The sequence below is a fragment of the Parasteatoda tepidariorum genome, chromosome 2, assembly GCF_043381705.1.
Source record: "Parasteatoda tepidariorum isolate YZ-2023 chromosome 2, CAS_Ptep_4.0, whole genome shotgun sequence".
Lineage (NCBI taxonomy): Eukaryota > Metazoa > Arthropoda > Arachnida > Araneae > Theridiidae > Parasteatoda > Parasteatoda tepidariorum.
In genome coordinates, this window is record NC_092205.1 from 8,517,505 (window position 1) to 8,538,331 (window position 20,827).

The 20,827-nt window shown below is 25.7% G+C and overlaps 2 long non-coding RNA genes across 3 annotated transcripts; both read left to right on the forward strand.

Annotated features, from left to right (window-relative positions):
* The first annotated feature begins 3,641 nt into the window (after window positions 1–3,641).
* On the forward strand, window positions 3,642–8,192 carry LOC139424938 (uncharacterized). Its single transcript, XR_011636075.1, has 2 exons — window positions 3,642–3,970; window positions 6,772–8,192. It is a non-coding gene; the product is annotated as an uncharacterized lncRNA (long non-coding RNA).
* A 452-nt stretch (window positions 8,193–8,644) lies between these two features.
* LOC107456392 (uncharacterized) lies at window positions 8,645–20,413 on the forward strand. Of its 2 annotated transcripts, XR_011636076.1 has the most exons (5): window positions 8,645–8,881; window positions 10,394–10,755; window positions 12,399–12,607; window positions 16,751–16,963; window positions 17,678–20,413. It is a non-coding gene; the product is annotated as an uncharacterized lncRNA (long non-coding RNA). The 2 variants fall into 2 exon arrangements; XR_011636077.1 differs by lacking the exons at window positions 16,751–16,963; window positions 17,678–20,413 and adding an exon at window positions 13,679–14,115.
* The last annotated feature ends 414 nt before the right edge of the window (window positions 20,414–20,827 follow it).

Below are 20,827 nucleotides of genomic sequence, written 5' to 3' on the forward strand. Positions count from 1 at the left end.
ATTTATATGTTTGAAATTATGTTAATTTTGATGATGAAATTCAAACCTATTGAAGCTTTATTAAATTTGTAGTAACTATTTTTTAAAACAGAAGTTGTTTTTTCAAGATTTATTCATTTATTTTGTTACATAAATTAATGTCGTTTTTTTGGGGGGGGGGGCATAAATGTTTTTTTCTTCTTTGTTGCATAATAAAAGCATTTTTTCTTTTTGTTGCGTAAATTAATTTCCTGCCTCTTTTTTTACAAAGTCTTTGTTTGAATTCTTAGCTTTGAACAACAAATGTGATATACTTGAAATTATCTGTAAAAGTATTATTTTATGATAGATATTATGCGTTTCTTTTACAGCTTTCTTCAAGCAAAATGGACTATATCAATGTATTTATTGTCATTACTCAAGTAAGGATAAAACCAAATCGACCGTACATGCCAGAGTTCACACTGGCGAAAAACCCTTCCAGTGTGCCCATTGTAACAAGCGCTTTTCACGTAAGGATAAGTTGAAAATGCATATGCTCACCCATTATAACAACACTATTATGTAATATGTAATAATTAGTAAGTATTAGTTAATAAATTATCCCATTTTTCTGTGAATCTTTTCTTTTTTGAAACTTTTAATCAAATGACTTCATAAATAAATGTTTCATTTAAATAAAAGTTTATATAGTAGTTTCTCTTTCTATCGTTTAACTGTAACTTCTATGTTGAGACATTTTATAACAATCATGAAAATTTTTCACCTGTACAAGGAAATTATGGGCATTATATGGAATTTTTTTAACAAACGTTTTTAAGTGTAGAACTATGTTGAGATTACTAGAAACATACTTTCACGAGTACATTTCTAAGTTATTTTTTAGAATTATGCTAGTTTTGAACAAGATTTTGATCTTGGGAGTAAAGAGAAATACCATTTTTAATATTTGATTAAAATGCAACTTAGCAAACAATGTATTTTATTTTCTATTTTCAATTATTAACTACCTGATATTCTAAGCATGATAGAGTGAAACCTTTCAGGAGTGGCCATTGTCCATTCTGCAGTAAAATGGTCGTTCTTAGAGGTTACCTCCATTGATTTCAAAATTGTTATCAAATGTAATTGTAATTTTAGTCAGTGTCATATTCTCAGTACAGAAATGCCACTTCTGTTGGCTTCTTGAAAAGGCAGATCTATGAATAAAATTTAACGTCCATAAAAATTATCTTTTCTGATATAATTTTGTGTTAAACAAATTTATCAATTATAAATAATGAAGCTATTTTCAATAGATAAATAATTCTGTTTTTTGTGCAAGTTTGCATTTAATTTTATATCATAAAAATTGAAGCTTTGTTTGTTTGAGATGATTGTTCTTTCTAAAATAACTTTTTTTTTCTAATTTAACTCTCAACTCTTAAAGTAAATCATTGATAGCATCGTCTTTAGTGCACTTTGACTGTAACATGGCTTTGTTTCGTCAAATTGAGCTCTCTAAATAAGAGCCACTCACAAATATTTTGAATATATTTTAATCTACTTATTTGTTTTGTTAAATTTTTTGTTTTTATATTTTTCTGTGTTTCCTTATTTGTCATTTTCCACATGTCATGCAGATGTGTGCCCGTTCACTGGGAGAGATTTTAATGGTCTCTCCTAACGGTTTTCTTTAACGCAATATGGAAAATATTTCCATCGAAAGTTATCGTAAATAGAGGTGGTCTTTCTTGGAAGTTTCACTGTACTTTATGTGTAATAATTTTTTAAACATGTATGCTTAGTTGTTTTTACTATTTCAGAATGTTGCAAGGGATGTGAAATACATCAATGTTTAGTTTTCAACTGCTATGCAATATTGAAGATATGTTTAATGAGGCACATCCCAACACACATTGGGGAAGAAAACTTTACCAGCGTGATACTTCTAAAAAAATTTTTAATCAAAAATGTCATATATTCTAGTTCTTTGTATTCTAGGTTTTTTTAATAGTTTAATGTGTTTTTCAATGTTAGTTTTTGTATTCTAAATATTTCTTATCTTGTTTCATGCAAGCAAAAATTCAAATTTCTGAAATTGTATTCTAATTTTTCATAAGATGGTTTGTTAATTAATATTTATTTATTAATTAATTTGCTGATTAATATGTCCTTTGTCAATGAAAAAGTTAACTTAAGTTGAGAGATACTAGGGACATAAGTGTGCATTAAAATTGTAATATTTTTAAGTTTCGTTGTTAGAATAAAAGTAAACCTTTAAATATTGATTTTAATTTTATTCCCACTATTTTTATTTTAATAATAACATAGTGCTGTTTAACTTGTATTCATATCTGTGGTTGTTTTATTCCTTGAGAAATTATGTTGGTTTATTTAAGCCTAAATTGACATTTATATCTCTTTCTATTTAAACTGTGCTTTATTTTCAAGCAATCTGTTGTCTTAAAATATAGATAAATAAAATATAAGTGTTTTATTTATGTTGTTGTTCCACGTGTTTAATAAATATTGAAAAAATTCCCATTTAATTCAAAAAAGTCAAGTGTATTATTTACATTTTATTGTCTGGCAGTTCTGTCCAGTTTCTGTAACATGTTGACTTCAACATTAAACACCTTTAATATGCTATGATTTACTACATGAAAGTTTTCTTAGTATGTTGTAGGATATTTTTTCAATGATAATTTTTGACGTTAAGAACATATTATTCAGCTCACAAGTAAAAGCAAAAATATTGTATTTAAATTCATTTTGAAATGTACAACAAATTGTCTTTTGTTTAGAAATATTGATGTTCAAACACAATGCACATAAGATGAAGATTAGCTCTAGCTAAATCTGTTTTTCAAGAAAAAAAAACATAATAAGTATTTAAATGGCAGAGCAATACATAAAATTTCAGCATTTGAAAGTGCTTTTAATATATTTCTTTGAAATATTCTTTGTGTTTATTTTATAAAGTCTTATTTTGTATAGAGCAACATATAAAATATTCTTTAAAAAAGTTTTTCTCTTGCTTTTTCTGTATTATTTTGAAAGATGCTTTGATAATATATACCACTCTTTTAACGGAATTATTAAAGCCTTGATTACGAGTGATATTTAATTACGTGTTTTTTAGATGTATATGAAATTTTGTTAATGTGTTATAATTATAAAAAATATATTATGCAAATGATATTTTTTTATTATATGAGTATCACTGATAAAGAGTTACATTTGAAATATTACTGATTATTGTTACAAATTCTTTCTTCCATGTCTTATTTTATTAATTTGAATGTTTATTTGATAAAATATACCATTTTTTCATCGAAAGTTTTATAATTTGTATTGTAAAAAAATTTTTAAAATAAATATTCACTTTTATTTTTGATTTCATTTTTTATAAAATTGTATTTTAAACTCAAAGAATGCTAAAAAATATAAATATTATTATTTATATGTTTGAAATGACGTTAATTTTTATGATGAAATTCAAACCTACTCAAGCTTTATTATATTTATAATAACTATTTTTTAAAACAGAAATTTTTTTTCGAGATTTGTTCAATTATTTTGTTGCCTAAATTAATTTCGTTTTTTTTTTTTGTTACATAAATATTTTTATTTTGTTGCATAACAGAAATATGTTTTTATTTTGTTGCATAAATTAATTTCCTGCCTTTTTTTTTTACAAAGTCTTTGTTTAAGTTCTTAGCTTTGAACAACAAATTATATGCTTGAAATTATCTGTGAAAGTATTTTTTTATGATAGTTATTATGCTTTTCTTTTACAGCTTTCTTCAAGCAAAATGGACTATATCAATGTATTTATTGCCAATACTCAAATAAGAATAAAGCGAAATTGAGAATGCATGCCAGAGTTCACACGGGTGAAAAACCCTTCCAGTGTACCAAATGTAACAAGCGCTTTTCACGTAAGGATAGGTTGAAAATGCATATGCTCACCCATTAATACAACACTATTTTGTAATATGCATAATTAGTAAGTATTCTTTAATAAATTATCTCATTTTTCTGTAAATATTTAAACAGAATGAAAACTTTTCTTTTTTGAAACTTTTAATCAAATGACTTCATAAATAAATATTTTATGTAAATAAAAAAAAATTATTTAAATAAAAGTTTATGTAGTATACTCTCTGTATCTAAAAGTTGTAGGGATGCTAAAAAAAGTTTTTGAGTTTTGATAACAAGTTCAGATCTAAACATGTTCTTAAAGGGAGAAAAATATATTCTTAAGTATTAATCTAAAAAAAGTCATGAGATGTAAGAATAATTACTGATAAATATGGATGTAATGATAGTTGACTATAAGTCTTAAGCACAACAATGATAATTTTATTTTTAAAAGTAAGACAAAAATAATTATGCAATTACTAGAAAAGAATTGGTTTACAATAAACTTTGTGATTTTTCCGAAAAAATTTATTTTCTATTTCAAGAAATTTGGCATAACAAGGTTTTGAGAAGAAAATCTTTGACATAGTTATTTGAATTAACATTAGGTGGATATATAATGCCAAGGGAAAAAATATTTTTTGACATAACAAAATTTTCGAGATATCGAAGTTTGAGATATCTAGAGTATACTGTATAAATAAGAGTTTGTATGAATAAAAATGTAAAATCATTTATTGTAATTTTGTGTAATTAAATAGGGCTTTAGAAATTTGCTTTACATGTGACCCATAAATCAAAATAGTCATGCCTCAGAGCAACTCTTATTTTAAGAAAGACAAATATTTATTAATGTCAACATAAATGTTCTCAAATACCTTGAATTTATAGATTTCATACAATGCGTAGTTCATTTATTTCATCTTAAAGGATGTTAAGAAACAGATTAAGAGATCGAAATAAATTTAGAGGTCCTTAAACTTAACTTATTTTCTTTAAATGCTGAATACCTGTTCTTTGTACAGGATGAAAAATTATGCACCAAACTAAAAGGCGTGTACCAACACAATTAAAATAACAAAATTTTTTGTTAAAATTTATCATTTTTTTGCCCTTTCCAGTAGTTTTAATTAAACTAAGCAAGACACATTATTATTAGTCCTTCCCATCAAAATACAGATCTCCTGTATTCAGTAACAATTCTGCTGTTCAAGTGCATAAATTGCCACAATCGAGCAATTTTTTTCCCGTTATTTATCCCTTTTAAGAAGCTGTAAAATACTTTTTTCCATAGTATGTTAAGTAACTTAACAGTATTGGTTTAGTTTTCATAGGTATCAAACATACTAATATAATACTATATTAATGTATTTGGTACCTATAACTGATTACCATATTAACCGATTGTGCCTACTGACAAAATTATTTAAGCATATTTGGCATCAATAATAGTATGGTGAATTTGTATGCTTCTCTTAAACGAATCATTTCTCCATTGCACTGTTTTTTTCCATACATAATTATTCTTTTTTGTTTCAATTAGTACTTATTACCAAATTAAATTAAGCATAATTGGTGCCAGTACATAACAGTATAGCATTTTTTAAGTTTCTCTTAGCAAAACTAACGCCATTTCTACATGCACTGGCATTTCGCTTTTTCAGAATGAATCAATTCTGGAATTACATGAGAGACACGCAAACAGACTCTTCATTTTAAGATCATCAAGTCTTACATAATTTTCTTTTCACGGGGATTACAAAGTTTATTTGAGTTGTAAGCTTTCTGATGTGGTATTAATTGTAACTTCTATGTTAAAATGTTTAATGATAATCATGAAAATGTTTCACCTGTATATGGAAATTATAGGTGTTATAAGGTATTTTTTTTAAACGAGATTTGATGCTAACAAACTTTTTTAAGTCTAGCACTATGTTGAGGTTAGTAGAAACATACTTTCAAGAATACATTTCTCAGTTATTTTTTAGAATTTTGTTAGTTTTGAACAAGATTTTGATCTTGGAATGAAAAGAAATACCTTTTTTAATATTTGATTAAAATGCAACTTAGCAAACACTGTATTTTATTTTCTATTTTCAATTATTAACTACCTAATATTCTAAGTATGATACGGTGAAACCTTTCAGGAGTGACCACTGTCCGTTCTGCAGTAAAATGGTCATTGATGGAGGTTGGTAGTTCTTAGAGGTTACCTCCATTGATTTCAAAATTGTTATCAATTGTAATTGTAATTTTAGTCAGTGTCATATTCTCAGTACTGAAATGCCACTTCTGTTGGCTTCTTGAAAAGGCAGATCTATGAATAAAATTTAACGTCCATAAAAATTATCTTTTCTGATATAATTTTGTGTTAAGCAAATTTATCAATTATAAATAATGAAGCTATTTTAAATAGATAAACAATTCTGTTTCTTGTGCAAGTTTGCATTTAATTTTATATCATAAAAATTAAAGTTTTGTTTGTTTGAGATGATTGTTCTTTCTAAAATAACTTTTTTTTCTAATTTAACTCTCAACTCTAAAAGTAAATCATTGATAGCATCGTCTCTAGTGCACTTTGACTGCAACATGAGATTGTTTCTTCAAATAGAGCTCTCTAAATAAGAGCCACTCACAAATATTTTGAATATATTTTAATCTACTTATTTGACAATTTTCTACATTTGGTGCAGATGTGTGCCTGGTCGCTGGGAGAGGTTTTGATGGTCTCTTCTAAAGGTTTTCTTCAACACAAACTCTATGGAAAAATTTTCGTGTCTCCCGAAAGTGATCATGAACAGAGGTGGTCTTTACTGGAACGTTTCACTGTACTTTATGTGTAATAATTTTTTAAACATGTATGCTTAGTTGTTTTTACTATTTCAGGATGTTGAAAGGGATGTGAAGTACATCAATGTTTAGTTTTCAACTGCTCTGCAATATTGAAGAAATGTTTGATAAGGCACATCCCAACACACATTGGGGAAAAAGCCTTATCAGCGTGATGCTTGTAAAAATTGTTTTAATCAAATGTCATATAGACTGTTGAACATTTACAGAATTTTTACTTTTCACTTTGCTTTATTATTGTTTAAAATGCTCTCTTTTTTTGATTGAATGTGTTGGTTGAAAATTTCGTATTTCTGTGAGTATTCTTTGACTAATGTAAGTTCTTTGTACTATTCTGTAATTTTTTTTTTGTAGTTTAATGTGTTTGTCAATGTTAGTTTTTGTACTCTAAATATTTCTTATCTTGTTTCATGCAAGTACAGGTTCAAATTCCTGAAATTGTATGCTAATTTTTCATAAGATAGGTTATTAATTTGTTGATTAATATGTTAAAAAAAAAGTTAGCTTGTGTTGAGAGATACTAGGGACATAACTGTGCAGTAAAATTATAATATTTTTAAGTTTTGTTGTTAGAATAAAAGTAGACCTTTAAATATTGATTTTAATTTTATTCCCACTATTTTTATTATAACTTAGTGCTGTTTAACTAGTATTCATATCTGTGATTATTTTATTCCTTGGGAAAATAAGTTGGTTTTCTTAAACCTAAACTGATATTTATATCTCTTTCTATTCAAACTGTGCTTTATTTTCAATCAATCTGCTGTTTTAAAATATAGATAAATAAAATACAAATGTTTTTTATGTTTTTGCTCCATGTGTTTAATAAATATAAAAAACTTCTTGTTTAATTCAAAAAAGTGCAGTGTATTAGTTACAGTTTATTGTCTGGCATTTATACAGTTCTGTTCAGTTTTGGTAACATATTGACTTCAACATTAAACACCTTTAATATGCTGTGATTAACTAAATGAAAGTTTTCTTAGTATGTTGCCGGATATTTTTTCAGTGATAATTTTTGACATTAAGAGCATATTATAAAGCTCACCAGTTAAAGCAAAAATATTGTATTTAAATTCATTTTGAATTGTAAGACAAATTGTCCTTTGTTTTTAAATATTTATATCCAAAAACAATACACACGAGGTAAAGATTAAATCTGTTTTTCAAAAAAGAATTTCAATATATTTCTTTGAAATATTTTTAGTGATTATTTTATAAAGTCTTATTGGTATAGAGCAACGTTTAAAAAGTTTTTCTTTTGCTTTTTATGTACTATTTTGAAAGTTGCTTTGATAATATATACCACTCTTTTAAAAGAATTATTAAAGACTTGTACATAAGTAATATTTAAATAAATGTTTTATTACATATATATAGAATTTTGTCATCGTATTATATAGTTGGGATTTGTAAAAAATATTTCTGAAATAAAGAACTTTGAATTTATTTTTTAATTATGTGTAAAATCTTATATTTTACTTAAAGAATGCTGGAAAGCACAGATAGCTTCTTTATATCTTTGAAATTTCATTATTATTGCCAACTGATAAAAACTCAAATTTTTGAACTTATTAAAGAGCAAGTTTCAATTTATTTGATAAAGATTTATTTATTAGAAAGGCCAACATTTCTTAAAATTTGAATTAGTTTATTTGGAAAATTTTTAAAATTCAGTTACCAGTTTAAATCTTCTTAAATGTATAATAACTATTTTAATAAAATCATGTTTAAATTTTAGGATTAATTTTTTCTCAATGCATAAATTAATTCTAAGGTCTTTTTTTATCTTGCTTTTTTTTTTAAAAAAAAAAAAAAGAAACTTATGTTGTATTTTGTTTAAAAAAAATTGTGTGTTTTTATAATTTGTTGGATATTATATTTCGCATGTTTGTTTCAATTATTTTATTTGTATATGTTTTGCTTTTCTTTTATAGCATTCTCCAAGAAAAATGGAATTTATCAGTGTACATTTTGCCAGTATTCTAATAATTTCAAATCAAAGTTGACTTCACACATCAGAGTTCACACGGGTGAAAAACCCTTCCAGTGTATATATTGTCAAAAGCGCTTTTCACATAAGGGTAATTTGAAAAGCCATATGCTCATCCATTCTGACAGAACTGGTTTGCAATGTGCATAAATAGTAAGTAATGTTCAATAACTTATCTCACTTTTTCTGTTTTTGTTTATATTTTCGGTTATTAAATAAGATTTTAGAAATTGTCTTAGCTTTTTAAGACCGATAACATACATAGATTAAAACGTACTTGCCTTTATGCATAAAAAAAACTTACAAAGTAACATGAATATTTCAAACAAAATATTGCATTTATAAATTTTATACAATGCATGGTTCATTTATATCAAATTTGAAGTTGTATTGCAATAGAGGAAAACTTCAAAATTAGTGCAAAGGCTTAAAAATTAATTTCGTTTACTTTCTTTTTTTTATCGCTAATTATCTAGTATACATAATTTTATTTCCTATGGGAATACAAAGTCTATTAGTTTATATATATATCTTTTGATGGATAGAATATTTTTTAAGACTCTATGCTAAGCAATTTTTTTTTTAATTGTAACATTATGTTGAGGTCACTTTATACTTTCTAGAGTTCATTACTGAATGTCTTTTCAGAATTATGCCAATGTTAGAAACTGAATGTAATGGTAGCAGATTTAAAACTAGATTTTGAGTGAAAGAAATTACCACTTTTAATATTGTATAAAAATACATCTTTTGAAACAAAATGTTTTAGTTTTCAATTGTTTAATGTTCTAAATATACTACTATACAGGGCTCGAAAAACCGCCCGTCCTCGGCGGTCAAAAATTCCCCGCGGACGACAAATTTCTCGAATTCAGCGTCCGCGCGGACGGCCATTTTCCCATTAATGTTCGTGATACATTTTCAATTTTTGTTATCTTACAAGAGTCTAGCGCCTCACTTCTAAAATGACCCTCTAATCTCGAAATACAGCAACATACTGCGCATAGTGGAATTGATGTTTTCTCTGTCTGGGAGTACTGCAGCGGTTGAAAGGGGCTTTTCAGCAATGAATTTACAAAAAAACACGTTACTTGCAGGTCTTAAACAAGAAGCGTTAAACGCATTTATGAACATCTACCTAAATGGAAAACCTCTTTCAGATTTCTGTGTAGAAACCTCTGTAAATCATTGGCTTGATTGTGGAACTGGCAAACGTCATACTTGATTCATTTAAAAAATGCAGTACCATCGGATAAATTGACATGATAATTGACAGATAACTTAACCTTTATTATTTAAATTAATTCATCAAAGAAATAAATTATTTCATAATAGAAATAAATTATTTCATAATAGAAATACTAGGTTTTACTATTAGTAACCTAGTATTTCTTTTATTACTGTATAATGTTATCCTAGTATTTGTAATCCTAGTAACTACTAACTCATTGTGCAATTTATATAAATGTTTGTAATAAATAAGAGAAAATTGTATTTGTATTTATTTAGAAGCGACGGGTTAGTTTCAAAGGAGGACGGGTACATTGTTGGACAAGCCGTCCTCGGGGACGGGTGAAATTTCTGAGTTTTTTCGAGCCCTGCTACTATATAAGCAACAATATTTAAGCACATGAGTAAAATACTTAATTGTAGTTTCTATTTCAGAATGGTGCAGGAAATTTGGATATTCGTCATTGTTTATTTGGAAACTACACTATTGAAGACACATTTAACAAGGCACATCTGAACACATATTGGTGAAAAACTCTACTAGTGAGACTTATAAAGAATGTTTTAACCAAAAAAGTGATTTAAACTCTCATACACATTCACGGAAGTGTTTCTTTTGACCTGTTTTAAATTTGTTTAGAAAGTTTTTTTTTTATGAATGTCTCTTTTGAAAGTTTTGTATCTATTTGAACTGGTGTTTTTTAGTAATATATATACAGTTGATGACAGTGGCGTAGTTTTGGGGGACAAAACCCTCCTCAAAATTATACATTACTTAATAAATTAGCTGTTGTACGGTAAGTAGGATGTAGTTTTAAAATTTTTATTACTGATTTTTTTTAATTTAAACATTTGGAAAAAAATACATCTATGACAGAAGGAGATAAATCCCTTCCAAACGTATGTTAAAACCACACCACTGTTTGACGTTTAATACGGCAGCCTTAAGGATTCAAGGGAAAACGGATGCTGTTGTGTCTAGTTATTATATTGTGAGTGTGCAAAAAACCTGGAATATTAACTCAAAGCAAAAGCAATATTTCTCCTTATTTAGGACAATTCTTTAATTTATAAATTTTAATAAGAGTTTAGTAACTAACTGAGAAATTGGTGATAATGCTACTTTTTTTTCTATATCAATATAAATGTTTAAAATTATTCTTAATTGATGCAAAAAGCATTAAAAATAATATTTTGTTACGGGCCTCAATTTTTTATAAATAACATACAGCAAGATAAGTGTGAAGACCACATGTTTTAACTTGAAAATAAACCACACAAAGGAAATTACATTTCATAAAAAGAGTGAATACTATTTTCAAACAAGAAAAGTTGTGATTAATAAATTTACACAGATTATAAATTACCATTAATTGCGACCCTTGTGAACTTAGGATAAAAATGTAGAAGGTCGTGTAAAGAATGATAAAAACTTTGTGTCAATTTAGGTACAGTGTAAAGATGGAAGTCAACTTTATAAGCAGGCTCCTATACACAGTTGTGGTTCAAATTATTAATCAGTTCGCGTTTTTTTAGCTTCAATGTTAAAGGTAAAAATATTATGACTTATTTTTTTCTGAAATGTATAACTACTTATCTTTTATTTTATGTATTGTTGTCCAAGAAAGATACTCAAAAGATAAAGATTAAATCTGTTTGTTTTTCAAAAAATTCTTTGGATGACAGACTAGATACAAATTTCTGCATTTCAAAGTGTTTTAAATAAATGTTCTGTGTGATTTATTTATTTTTATTAAGTATTATTAGTTTATAGCAACATTTCAAATATTGTTTTTTTTTAAATATTTCCCTGTTTTTTTTTTTTTTTTATGCAATATTTTGAAAATTATTTATTATATAAATTAATTTATATATATTTGAAATGCTTTGCCTTCATATAACATTCTTCGAAAAAAAAATTTATGACTTGTATACATCACAAGTTATATTTAAATATGTGTTTTATTAAACGGAAACATAATTTTATTATATTTGCATATAATTGGGATTTATAGAACAATGTTTCGAAATAAAGAATTACTTTGAGTTTCTCATTTAATTTTATGCAAAATTTTATATTACATAAAAAGAATGCTGGAAAATACAGATGTCTTCCTTATACATTTGACGTTTTAGTATATTAACTGACTGATATAAATTCAAAGTTTTGTACTTTTTGGTAAAGCAAGTTTCAACTTTTTTTTTTTTAAATTTTTATGAAAAAGTGCAAGATTTCATAAAATTTAAATTGATCTGTGTGGAAATTTTTAAAACTTTTGTTTGCAGTTAAAACTTAACTTAATGTATGATTACTTTTTTCATAAATCACATATTATTATATTCCAGGATTTATTTTTATGTCTAACACATTTCACTTGTTCGAAATTATCTATAAAAGACTTATTTTACTATTATATATATAGTAGCTTTTCTTTTGCAGCATTCTCTAAGAGAAATGGTGTTTATCGATGCACATTTTGCCAATATTCAAATATTGACAAATCAAAGTTGACCACACACATCAGGGTTCACACTGGTGAAAAACCATTCCAGTGTACATATTGTCAAAAGTGCTTTTCACGCAAGGATAATATGAAAATTCATATGCTCATTCATTCTGGCAAAAAAAATTTCTAATGTGTATAAATAGTAAGTATTGGTTGATCTCATTTTTCTGTAAAACTTTTTATGCATATTTTGTATTATTAAATAGGCTTTTAGAAATTTTCTTATCATAAGACCCATAAAATACATGAATCCCGTAAATTACTAAGCGGTACTGTGTTTTTGAAAGACTACAAATATTTATGTTAGTACATATAATTTGTAATAAGTACTAATATATATGTTAGTAATAAAATGAATTTTTTTAACAAAACCTCACATTAATAAATTTCATGCGATGCATATCTCATTTATATCATCTTAAATTATATATTTTGCTATAGGTTTAGACACCAAAATAAATGTAAGGGACCTTAAAGCTTAACTTTTTTACTCTAATTGATTTTGTTAATAATCATCTAGGTATACATAATTTTATTTTCACAGAATATACAAAATTTAATAGTGTCGTAGGTAGTCTTTGTGATGAATTTAGTATAAATATGTAAATAAAAAAATAAATATTTTTAACAAAAACTGGCATTAATAAATTTCATGCAATGCATATTTCATTTATATCATCTTTAATTATATATTTTGCAATAGACTAAGACACCAAATTAAATGTTAAGGACCTTAAAGTTTTACTTTTTTTACTGTAATTGCTTTTGTTAATGATCATCTAGGTATACATAATTTTCACAGAATGTACGAAATTTAATAGTGTTGTAGATAGTCTTTGTGATGTATTTTGTTTAAAATCTGTAAGCTTCATGTTAAAAAGTTTTTTGATAATTATAAAAAATTTTCAACTGTATATGGAAATTATAGGCATTATACATGGAATTATTTTTTTAACTAAACTTGATGCTAGGAATCGTTTTTAAGTTTAACATTATGTTGAGACCACTTTTGCTGGTTTTTAAAACCGGAATTTTCTCTTGGATTTAAGAAAAATGCCATTTTTAATATTTAATAAAAAGCATCTTAGCAAACTGCATGTTTCATTTTAATTATTTATTATGTACCTAATATTCTAAGGGTAATACTTCATATGTAGCACTTTTTTAAGCATATGTGTAAATGCTTTATTAAATTTTCTATTTACTATTTCAGAATAACACAGAAAAAATGAAATAAATCAATTTTTTGCAACTACTCAACAATATTGAAGGCACCTTTACAAGGCACATCAGAACACATAGTTATGAAAAACCAATGAGACACTTGTAAAAAAATGTTTTAGTTAAAAGTACCATTTAGACTGGCATACCATTACAGAATTACAAAATTGTTTCTTTTTAACCTGCTTTATTATTGTTTAAACTGAACTTTTCTTTCCCTCGTTCAATGTGTATTTAAAAAATTTCATATCTCTTTGACATATATATTGATATTTATATCTCTTTGAGATATATATATATATCAGTGTTTTCATTGCAGAAAAAAAAAATGGGTGAGAATTTCTCCCCCTTTCTCAAAAACAGGGTGAGATTTCAAAAAATTAAGTGAGATTTCTAAAAATTAAAAAAAAAAAAAAAACAAAAAAAAAACTCACAACGAGATTTGAAAAAAAAATCACTTCTTTAATTATAATAAATTTTTAACATCTTCTAATTTTTAAAGCATTGAATATTTTTGTTGCATCATCATATGGAAAATGTTCTACATCTACTTTTTCATCAGCTATTCTCATTAGGTTGCTCAAATGCTTATTTGTTTCGTTTTGATCGTTTCTACTCACATTTGTTTCATTTGTCCGTTTCGGAGTAGAAGATATTTCCTTAACAAGGTGCAAAAAATGTGAACGTCTTACATGAAGAAACCTTTTCTACGGTAAACACGTGGTTGCAGAGAAATGCGTTCTGAAAGAGGTTCCATGGTTCGGAGGGATGGTGTTCTGTTGCTCTTAAAGGTTCTGAACAATACTGGTAAATAGGGAGGCTAGATAACGGGGCAGATGTTGAATATAATGAAAGATACAGGAAGAAAAGTGAAACAGATTTTATTCTGAATGGTGCAATGAGAAATTTTTTTCAAAATGCGAGAAATTCGAGAATTTTGAAGTTGGTTTATAGAATGCGAGAATTTCTCGTGGTAATAATTTTTTAATGCGAGAAAAGAAAAAAAATATGCGAGATCCTCGCACTGTAGTGAAAACACTGATATATATAATATGTCAGAGGTAAGAAAACATCTCCATTTGTTTCTTAAATTGAGTAGATACCATGTCTTTGTTATAAATTTTTCACAAATATGTCGGACACGTATATTGACCTCAACCCATATCCTATTACTTTTCTATTCCTTCAATATTTTATTTAATGCCAGCTCCTGTTGATAGTGAGGAAAAGTAAAAAATATCAGAGGATATATCCACAACTGATCAATAGTTTCAGAGCATAAAACTCTTAAATAATATTGGCAAATATAAACCAAAAAGTAAAATTATAAATTTGCAAACAATAGTAACTATTAAGAGGGATACTGTTGAAATTGTATCTACAACAAAAAAACAAGTAAAAATTACAAAATGTATCTCAATAGTGTTAATCTTTGAAAATATGCTCATTTTCTACCACAATTTTATGCTTCTTGCGTTTTTCAACGCTAGTCTGACTGAAATCGTAAAATCTGTTCTCCACTGTGTATATATATATATATATATATATTTGAACAGGTCCATACGTNCTATATATATACATATATATATATATATATATATAACATAATATATTCTAAATGTATTTGGTATTGTTGTATTCATAAAGTTGCATATGTATATTTTATGAATTAGTTTATTGATTTGTAGATTAATATGTGGATTGTTAAGAAAAGTTGAGTCAGAGATAATTGTAATATTAATGTGCAGTAACTAATAATTTTTTAGATTCAAACTTTTTTTTAAATATGTAAAAGAATTATAATCTGAGTTGCTGGAAAATGTCATTCCACTAATTTTGTTCTAATTATTACTTGGTGCTATTTAACTTGTAGGTATGTAATATTTTATTTTATTTTTTTCGGTTTGCTATGTTGAAAAATTAGATAAATGAAATATAATTGCATACTTATGTTGTTTCTGCTCTTACATGTTTAATAAATCTATAAGAAATAATTTTTTTTTTCAAAACAGTGCAATGTTGAATATAACTAACATTTTATTATCAGGCATTTATTTTCTACCCAGTTTTGGTAACCTCAGCTACTTTTGATACCTGTCTTTTACTACACAAAAGTATTCTTAGTATAGGTATTAGTATTTTTCAATGATAATTTTTTACATAACGAATTGGCAATTGGGGGAAATTATAAAAAACGCAAGTCACTTTAATTACAATGTAAAGATGGAAGTCAGTTTATAAGTTTGGTCCTGTACAAAGGCCAGCTTTAAATTATCTATCTATTTGTGGTTTTTGAGTTTGGATGTTAAATATAAAAATATGATTTATTTCTTTTTTGAAATGTGAAACTACTTATTCTTTGTTTTTGTGTATTGATGACCAAAAAAGATACATATTAGATTAAATCTGATTGTTTTTCAAGAAATTCTTTGATGACAGACTATTTATACAAATTTCTGCATCTGAAAGTACTTTCAATAAATGTTTCTTTGAAATATCTTTTGTGATTTATTTATTTTATGAAGTCTTATTGATATAGAGCAACATTTCAAACATTGTTTAAAATTTTTTCCCATGCTTTTCTTTCAACATTTTGACAAAATTCTTTGATAATATATACCATTCTTTTGCAGACACTTTTATTCATAACAGGTTATATTTAAATAGTTTTATTATATGTATATATATAGAGAGAGAGAATTTTAATTATAATTGGAATTTTTAGGAAAATGCTTTGAAATAAACATTTTAATTTCTCATTTCATTTTATATAAAGTTTTATATTAAAATCAAAGAATATTGTAAAATATGAACAATTTCTTTATAAATTTGAAATTATGTTATTTTTATTAACTGATAAAAGATTCAAATTTTTGTACTTGCCGGTAGGGAAGTTTCCATTAACTTATTTGATTAAAATGATGAAATTTTCTGAAAGTTTATTTATTCATTTTTACCAAAAGCTTCTATTAAATTATTGGCTTTTTTGTGTTGCTCAATATATTTTATTGATTGGAAATAATCTGCAAAAAATTATTTTTCATACTATGCTTTTCTCTTATAGCATTCTTCAAGAAAAATGGACTATATCATTGTAATCATTGCCAATACTCTAATATTAATAAAGCAAAATTGAGAATGCATGCCAGAGTTCACACTGGTGAAAAACCCTTCCAGTGTACCTATTGTAACAAGCGCTTTTCTCGTAAGGATAATTTGAAAATGCATATGCTCATCCACTATAACAACACTATTTTGTAATATGCGTAAGTACCTAGTAAGTATTAGTTAATAATTTATCCCATTTTCCCATAAAACTGCCTTATTTAAGAGCCATTCTGTATAAAAAAAGATTTATAATATGTTTTTAAACTATTGCATTTTCAACAAAACTTTGCACTTACAATGCCTAATTCATGGATGTCATGTTAAAAGATGTTTCAAATGGACTCCAAAATAAATTAGGAAAAACTTAAATTTCTATTTTTTGTTTTAATTGTCTTTAAAATTAATTATCTATTAATATATTATTTGATTTTCTCTGATCATACAAAGCTTAATAGTCTGGTATTCTTTGTGATGTATTTATTTTAAAACATGTTCATTCCACATGAAAAGGTTTTTATTAAAATCATGAAAATGTTTCACCTGAACACGGAATAAAAGGCATTACATAGATTTTTTTTTTTAAATAATATTTGATGTTTTGCGAATTTTTTTTAAGTGTTGCTCTACATTGATGTCACTAGATACATAAGTGCATTTCTGAGTTCTTTTTTTTTTCTTTCTTTTTTTGAATCATGCTCTTCAAAACTAAATTTGTTCTCGGGGAAAAAATTATCATTTTTAATATTTAAAGAAAAAAAATCTGAACAAACGTGTTTTATTTATTAATTTTTAATATTCTAAGTATAGTTTACTTATGCATAATTTTTTTCTATGTTAACCTATAAGTAAAAAACTTAATTGCCGTTTCTGTTTATTGTTTCAGAATGGCTAAAGGAATATGAAATACATCATTTTTTAATATACACAGCTCCTCTACATAATGAAAATATGTTTAACAAGATACATCAAAACACTTATTGGTGAAGAACATTACCAATGTGACACTTGTAAAAGATGTTTTATTGCTTATTTACAGAAAGGTTACTTTTCACCTGTGTATGAATATTATTTAATTATTTTTTTTATAAATGTGTATTTTTTGTGATAGCTTTATCACTTTATATATATGAATGGAATTATGCATTAAAAAATGCAAACCAACTTTACTTTATTTATAAAAGTATTATTTTGTGGATAAAAATTCCTAATGTTTTATTCTGATCTTCATAAAATAGTTAATTAATTTATTGACTCATAGGATAAAAATTCCTAGTGTTTTATTCGGATTTTCATAAAATAGTTAATTAATTTATTGACTTGTGGGATAAAAATTCCTAGTGTTTTATTCTGATTTTCATAAAATGGTTAATTAATTTAGTGACTCATGGGATAAAAATTCCTAATGTTTTATTCTGATTTTCATAAAATAATTAATTAATTTATTGACTCATGGGATCTATTCCTAGTGTTTTATTCTGATTTTCATAAAACAGTTAATTAATTTATTGACTAATTTGAGAACAGTTTATTGTATCAAATTCAGTTGAGAAATACAGTGGACATTTATATCCAGTAACCTAATTAAATTTTTATATTCCAATCTTTTTTTTCCTATAAAGAATTTTTTTTTCTAAGAAAAAAAATAATAGTCTAAGGTTATTAGAAAAAAGCCAAACCTTAAGATACTGTTTTAATTTAGTTCCAAGTATTTTTTCTTCTGATTTATAATGTAGCATGGTTTAATTTATAATTATATATATAATATTTATTCCTTACAGAAATAATTAGGTTTTCTTAAATCTGAATTGATATTTATATCTATTTCATTCAAAACTGTTTTTGTTTTTTTTTATTCTATCTTCCACATTGAAAATGTTAAATAAATTATTCCATATAATAAATGTGAAATATATATTACAGTCGACTCGTGTTATAACGACCCTGTGATAGAACGACCAACATGATGTAACGACCCTGTGAAGGAGTACCAATTCACATCCATAAAAGATAACGTTATTTTACTCTTGCTATAACGACCGTAAAAAAGGTCAACTCCTAATATAACGACCCTCTCTGAATTTGAACACCGCTCTTTTCTAACTTCCTATTGGAAAGTGGGGTCGAATGGATGACCTTGAACAAGCACACCTCTGTTCCAGCACACCACAAATTCTTAATTGTTAACAGTTGTAATTCAATTGTTAAAATGTCATTATGTTTTATTAATGTATGTGTCCCATCCTTTTTTGGCTTATAACATGTATACCACAAATAGTCTAAGCATGCATTATGACGTTTAAAACCATTATGTGACCGATTTTCAAAGGAAATTTGCTCATTTTGATATAGCGACCATTTGATATAACAACCAGATTGGGACAGTCCCGATGGGGTCGTTATAACGCGAGTCAACTGTATTATCATATTGAAAATGTTCATTAATACATAAATATAGATAATTATTGTTTAACACAACATAGTACAATGTTGATTATTACTTACAAACATTATATTATCTAATATTTATTCAGTTTTGTTAATATTGGATAGTTTTTTTTATTCCAACATTAACCATTTTTACATAGCCATATGTTATAGTAAAATTGCATTCATATTTTTTGATAATAATTTTTGATATTAGAAGTATACTGCTGTTGGAGTTTAAGACAATAAACACAGTATGACAATTTATTTACAGTGTAAAAATTATATTAACTTATATTCATGATTCTGTTCATAGACTGTATATATAGATTACATGGTATAAAATATCAATGTGTTTCTGATTATTAAGCTTGCATATTAAAACGAAAATTTTATACTCTATTGCTGTATTTTTAACATAAAACAAACTGTTCATTGCTTTTATATATTTTCAATTGCTTTTGTATCCTTTTTAAAATCAAAAAAAAAAATTTATCTGTTTGCTTTTCTAAAATAATTTTGGTTAACAAACTAGCTGTACAACTTTTGTACATTTGAAAAGGCATTTCGTTTAATATTTTCTGAAATTTTATTCTTTGTGATGTTATTTAATATTACAACTAATCTTTAAATATTGTGTAACAGTGTTAATTCTTTTTCCTTTATCTTTTATTATTTTAAAAAGTGCTATGATAAAATGTAACATTATTTTATCATATAATTTTTTCTGACTTGTATATATTACAAATTACATTTAGATATATTTTTTATTGTATCTATCCAAAATTTTGTTACAATTGTTTGAAATTAAAATTTGCTGAAAAATGTTTTGAAATAAAAGTATTGCTTTGTATTTCTCTTTTCTTTTTATGTGAAATTTTATATTACAGCTAATGATTGCTGGAAAATATAAATGGCTTCCGTACATACTTGAATGTTTGTTATTTTTACCAAATTATAAATTCTAATTTTGGTATTCATTGCTAAAACAAGTTTTAACTTTATTTGATAAAAAATTTATTTATAGGAAGAGCTGAAATTTTATGAAATTTAAATTAGTTTTTTTGGAAAATGAGTAAAATTCTTTCACTAGTTCATATTTTATTAAATGTATAATAACTATTTTTCTTTAATCATAATTTTTATTTTAGGATTTATTAATTTATTTATTGATGAATAAATCAGTATTAAGGTCTTTAAGTCTTGCTTTTTTTCAAACACTTACACCAGATTTTTTTTTAGACATTTATATGTTTGTATCATATATATTCCACATGCTTGAAATTTTATCGATTAAATAAATGTTTTACTAGTATATGGTCTACTTTTCTTTTACAGCGTTCTCAAAGAAAAATGGAATTTATCAGTGTGCATTTTGTCACTATTCAAATATTGACAAATCAAAATTGACTTCACACATCAGAGTTCACACTGGTGAAAAACCATTTGAATGTATATATTGTCAAAAGCGCTTTTCGCATAAGGGTAATTTGAAAAGTCATATGCTTGTTCATTTTAAGATGTTGTAAACATGCATCAATAGTAAGTATTAGAGTGCTTTATTTTATATGCATTATTGGTGTTATTTAGGTGTCCAAAATTTGCTTGT